We start from the raw sequence: 6,649 nt of genomic DNA on the forward strand, positions 1-6,649 counted from the left end.
AAAATTGGGTGAATATTGTGTCCTCATATAAAAATGCTTTTATCTGCTTTTTAGATGCTTTTATGCTTAGGAAAAGCATAAAATAAGCATTATACCTTGTTCAACACAATCATGAGTACCATTCAGTCTAGAACACAACACATATTCATTTCTCATATACACACCATTTCAATCCAAGAATGTAACAACCCCTCCTCCCAAGTCCACCCAAGCAACCGGTCAGCCGAGGTAAACATGGGAAGAGAGAGGCTACTATAAGGGATTCAACTTCCTTGGTGACCTTAAGGAAATGGAACCGACAAAACATATCAAACAAACCCATCCACATCAGCAACAACACCCTCAAGAGACATGCCAGCCACTCAGACATCCTATCCTTGAGTCCCACTGATGATTTAAGCCTTTTAACCGCTAGTCTCTCTCATGATATAGGCAAGACAACATCTAGAAGCCAAAGTCGCTCTCACGGGACTACGTGTTAGTGTCCCTAGACTCTTTTCAGCATACTTGTGCTAGCTTCCCCGAGATTTGAGCCACTTTTCTAGCCCATAATCTCGGCATTTGCGCAGAACTTGTTACAACCTCCAGAATCCATCAAAGACATGATGACAAGATAAACAAATCAAAAACCAACCTCAGTACTAGGCCTTAGCATCCCTAACTGGGATTGACATTCTATAAAACAATTGCCATCAATGCAACCTACAGGTCTAGGATACAAGACAAAGCATAAATGAATGAAATAACTTATGAAACATAATCAAAAGGATCACCTCCTTCTCCATTGAGCTATTATGTCATCAATTAGGTCTTGCATCCATCCATTCAACAATTACAAGTAATTACATGAAATAACCATGACATGAACCAATCATTTAACCATGCTTTTAACCAACATAAAACCATATAAATATCATAGATATGATGACCATTAAAGCCACGTATAAACCAGTGCAAAAGTTAGAGAACTTAGCTTTTATTAATCATAGGAAAATCCGACCAGGTTCGAGACTTCCATCGAACACCCGACCATAGACATGCCTAAACCAAATCTATCTTTCAGTCAGTCACCCCCATTCCATATTCCAAGCATGAATGTGGGATCTCATAGAGCAACCAATCCATGAAAAACTAAGGGAATCCATAGGTTAAACCACCTCCAACCTCATCAAATCATGATCACACCAAAACCGGTGCTCTAATCACAACCAAACCGAACATGGAATACCATCCGAAATCCATCACTATACTTAAGGAATTTTCTGTCTCTTTGTCTCTTAGGATTTACTGCAATTCAATCCTGGATCACTAGGCCCTAAACCGAGACTTCTCCCTCAGGATTTACCGTGTATCCCGCCAAAACCAGTCAAGGGATTGATATGCCTTTGGGAATGAAACTTAAGACCACCTCTACCCAGGATTTTGAAATCCATCTGACAAACCAAAGCTCAAAACTGAGATAAACATCCAAACATACCATGGCATTCAGAAAAAGGCAATGCTAGGTTCAAAACCATTGTCATAACTCAGCAAAACCATGCCACCAACAACAAGAGAACCATACACCAACATGCAAAGCCATGCATGTCCAAACTAGTTAGGAAATCACACATGCAAAAGGTTATCTGCAAGCATCCCTGTTGAAACTACTTGATCCATGTTTTCCTTCCTTTCCCTTTGCTTGCTTTTCCTTCCTTGATCCAAAGCTAGAGTGCTCCAAGAAAAATCTAAGTGACCAAGAGTGAGTAAGAGAGAGAGAATAGTGAGAGAACTCCAAATTTGAACTGAAAAAAGGTTACCAACTGATCCTTGGAAGCCTTTTTATTAATGAGGCCTCTATTTTCTTCATTTTCCATTATTTTTCTTCAATTTCCTCCAAACATGCAACCTATGACCTTTAACCTTACTTTTCTCCTAATTTTCTTTATTTTCATAAACAAATGTGCCAAAAATGCATTTTTTTTCCTTTAATTCCTTTGCCTTAGCCTTTTCCAATTTTCCTTAGCCAAGAACACATATCTAGTGATGCCCACTAGGATATCTTTGCCCAACATTCAACTTGGAATAAGTGTCCCTTAAACGTGGTCTTATTTTTCCTTTATTAACTTTTATTACATGAATTTTTCACCAGGTTTGTTACAGAACCCTCCCCCTTGGGGAACACCATCCTTGTTGATAAACCACACCAAGAACTCAGTAAAACCATTGAAAATAAAACATACTTCCCATGGGGCTTTATAACTTAGCTCGTTACAGTATTTACAATGAAGTACCTGCTCAAAATCAAAACATCATGACAACATGACAATATAAAAACCATAATAGCATGACACCCATAAATCTTATTAGATATTTTTAACTTAGCTCATGGCAGTATTGACATCCATATACATATACATAAATATGGTGAAACTTCAGTAAAGCATATGCCAAACATATACCAACACCAAACCAAAACTGCTCTCAACCGGCAAACAATGAAGGATACATGGCCTGAATCTGATCCGTCATCTCCCATGTAGCTTCTTCAGGCCCAAAATGCTTCCACTTCACTTTAACTTGCTCTATGGCTCTATTCCTGGGCATGAGATGTTTCCACTGCAATATGCACTGAGGCTCCAAATGGAACTCTCCTTCTTGCTCCACCTGCAATACAGACCAGTCAATAACATGATTAAAATCCTTTATATACTTCTTAAGCAATGCAATATGGAAAACATCATGGACTTTCATTGTTGGATGCAGTGCATGTTGATATGCCATTGGTCCAATCGTGCATGTGTCAACAACTGCTTAAGCTCTTCAAAACTGGCCTCACATTCTTTTGTCCATTCAAACGTCTTACCTTTTCACTACAATGATGTGATAGGATATGTAATGCATGAGAATTTCCTGATGAACCTCTTGCAGTAGCCTGCCAATCCCATAAATGATCTCACCTCATCCACATTCTTAGGAGCTCCCACTCCATGATGGCCCTTATCTTTTCTAGATCCACAGTTATACCATCCTTAGAGACATCATGCCCCAAATAATGTACCTCGGTCTGAAATAAGAGACACTTGTTAAATTTAGCATACAACTGATGCTCTCTTAGCAATCTCAACACTGCTGCTAAATTTTTGGCATGTTCTTCCTCATTCTTAGAATATACCACTATGTCATTAATGAATACAATAACAAACTTGTCTAGATAAGGATGCAACACACTATTCATCAAACACATGAATGTAGCTGGAGTATTAGTCAAAGTGAATGGAGCAACAACAAACTCATAATTCCCATACCTAGTCCTGAACGCAGGCTTGAAGATATCCTCTTCCTTGATGCATACCTAATGATATCTTGATCTCAAGTCAATCTTAGAGAACATTGCTGCTCCCTTCAACTGATCAAACAAATCATCAATCCTCGAGAATGGGTACCTATTCTTGATGGTCACTTTGTTCAGTTGCCTATAGTCAATGCATAATATGAGAGTACCATCCTTCTTCTTCACAAACAATACCAGTGCGCCCCATGGTGATACACTTGGCCTAATGTATCCCTTGTCCAACATTCCCTTCAGCTGCAACTTTAACTCTACCAACTCAGGTGTGCTCATCCTGTAAGGTGCTCTTGATGTTAGAGCTAACCCTGGCACCAACTCAGTAGAAAATTTTACCTCCTTGTGAGGTGGAAACTCTGTAATGTCCTCAGGAAGTACATCCTGAAACTACTGCAAAACTGGGTATCTTCTTAACACATCTACATCCTCAACCTTCTAACCCTTGTCACTAGAAATGTGTACTGCAAACATCACACATCCTTTTCCACAACTACGCTTAGCCTACATAGCGGTAACCATCCTCACTGATGTAAGCTTCTTCTTCCCCTGCAAAGTCCTCTTTTCCCCACTATCATCCACACACTCAATAGCCTTGTCGAAGCAATTCACTTTGGTTCTGTGAAGGCATAGTCAATCCATACCCAAAAGCATTCTATACGATCCCAATGGAAATATATTCAAATGTGTTGTTGTAGGCATACCATTTAACTCAAATGCACAAGCTCTCACCCAATGTGAACTCTCTTCTTTGTACTTATAGCCAACTATACCAACCAAGATTATGCACGCACTTCTTTTCTCAAACCACACTTATCCACCAGGTCAGGATTAATAAAACTATAGTTAGATCAAGGATCAATCAAAATAGAAACAACTTAATCACAAAACTTACCATCCATCTCAATAATTGATGTTTGATGATCCACATGCATGCTGTACACAACTGCATAGATTCGAGGAATTCTATGACCAACATCACCAACTGTATGTGCCTCCTAAGAACTGTAGATCTGGGTTCTACCACCACTCTGATACTGCGGACAATCCCTCTTATGATGATCCTTACCACATATCCAACACTGCAATGGTTCCCTACCACTGCCTCTAGCTTGTTGCTCTCCACATCCCTTCTCAGTTGTATTGAATCTCTTGTAAGGAACTGCATTTTCTTTCTCACTTGCATCTTGAGGTCTTCCTCTCTTTGGTGGCCATTTTCATTTAGATTTCTCATTTATTTTCAAGTCATGCTTAGGCTCAACTTTGCACTTCGACTGCTCATAACAATGCTTCAACTTTCAGATGGCCTCCTCCAATGATCTAGGCTCATCGAACTCAATCCAGTCTCTGTATGCAACTGGAAGTCCACTAATGAATCTTTGAACCTTAGCCTTCTCCTCCCTGAGGTAAGGCACATATCTCAACAACTCCAAAAATCTGCTAGTATACTCATCATATGTTATAGAACTCATCTGCAACTCATAAAACTCCTTCGCTCTATCATCATAATACCTCTCAAACAAGTACTTCTTCTTGAAGAGCCTTTCAAATTCAAGCCAAGTCAAATATTCCTCTTATATACCTTTGAAATTATTCATGTCTTCCCACCAAATATCCGCTTTACCTTTGAGACCGAAAGTGGTTATCTTTTCTTTCATGTTTTCTTAATAATCGTGCAATCAGAAGAATTTCTTCATACCAAGAAACCATGCTTCTGCATCCTATGATTTCTTCATCTCTCCATCAAAGGTAGGTGGCTTTTCCTTCTTAAATTCATCTAGGAAGTATCCCTTATGACTCCTCCTGTAAGGATGATAACGATGACTATCATGATGCCTGTCAAAGCCAGAACTGGAATAGTACCTATGTCCATCACCTCTCCTATCCAAAGTGTCCAACAACCTACCATCTTTGATCGTGTCGGATCTATCTGACCTGTGTCTACTAGGAGACCTACTGCCATATGCCCCATTATTTTTGTCCTCATCTCCATGGTTGATCTGAAGTGGTCCCTGTTACTACAAATCTGAGAAACTCTTAAGTAGTATCACATTCACCTCTAATTGTTTCTCTTGTGCCTGCATGATTTTGTCATTATCTGATTTGCAATTCCTTATTTCTTCCTTCAAGCTTCTCAATGTTTCTGCCAAGTCAGAAGGCTGCCCCACACCACGCTGCCCATCTGATGCATAAGGAGATTCTATGTAGTATGCCACCTTGCTAGCCATCTAATCTCTTTCTTGCAAGTCATACTATGTCAACTAAACCAGATCACAATAAACCAACGTACCTTAGCATAATTCGGGGAGGATACCTTATCTGCAGGATCATTAAATCAACATGATACATGCATAACATAATCATAACAACATATAGACATATATCAAATAAGTGTATCAGCGCATAAACATCATTCTAGCTAGGGTCCAGTCATCAATGCAATGCCATATCAAAAATGCATGCTATGACCTCATGCATGACAACAACCATTACTCCATTGCACACATTGCCACATGCAAATATCAACATTCATAAGCAATGCCTAATCAATTTTACATACGTATGAACGCATATAGTTGAGCATAAGTGATCAATTCTTGTAATCAACCTGCAAGATTGATACATGTAATCAAACATACAAGAATGTAACCTAACATACAAGGATGTATCAAGCTGCATATAACCATGTAACCATCCATATACTTTTGATGATGCATTCCACAAAATCAACATCAAGTTCCCTTACTACAATCATGATCAACCTTACGAAATGCAACAAGCACATGGAATACAAGTATAAGAGACACACATGCAACTGACATGCATGCATGACCAACACTTTCACCTAAGGAGAGCACAACCACACTCTGATACCAATCTATAACACCCCCTCCTCCCAAGTCCACCCAAGCAACTGGCCAGTTGGGGTAAACATGCAATGAGAGAGGTTACTATAAGGGATTCAACTTCCTTGGTGATCTTAAGGAAATGGAACCGACGAAACATATCAAAGAAACCCATCCACATCAGCAAAAAAACCCTTAGGAGACATGTCAGCCACTCAAACATCCTGCCCCTGAGTCCCACTGATGATTGAAGACTTTTAACCCCCGGTTGCTCTCATGCTATAGGCAAGCCAATGACCAGAAGCCAAAGTCACTCTCACAAGCCTATAATCTTTTCAGTAGACCTATGCCAACTTCACCAAGATTAGAGCCACTTTTCTAGCCCAGAATCCCAACCTCTGCCCAAAACTTGTTACAACCTCAAAAGTCCATCAAAGACATGCTGAAAAGATAAACAAATAAAAAACCAACCTCAGGA

Source organism: Pinus tabuliformis, chromosome J, assembly GCF_031772625.1.
Source record: "Pinus tabuliformis cultivar Carrire ecotype Pingquan chromosome J, CPIR1, whole genome shotgun sequence".
NCBI classification, from domain to species: domain Eukaryota; kingdom Viridiplantae; phylum Streptophyta; class Pinopsida; order Pinales; family Pinaceae; genus Pinus; species Pinus tabuliformis.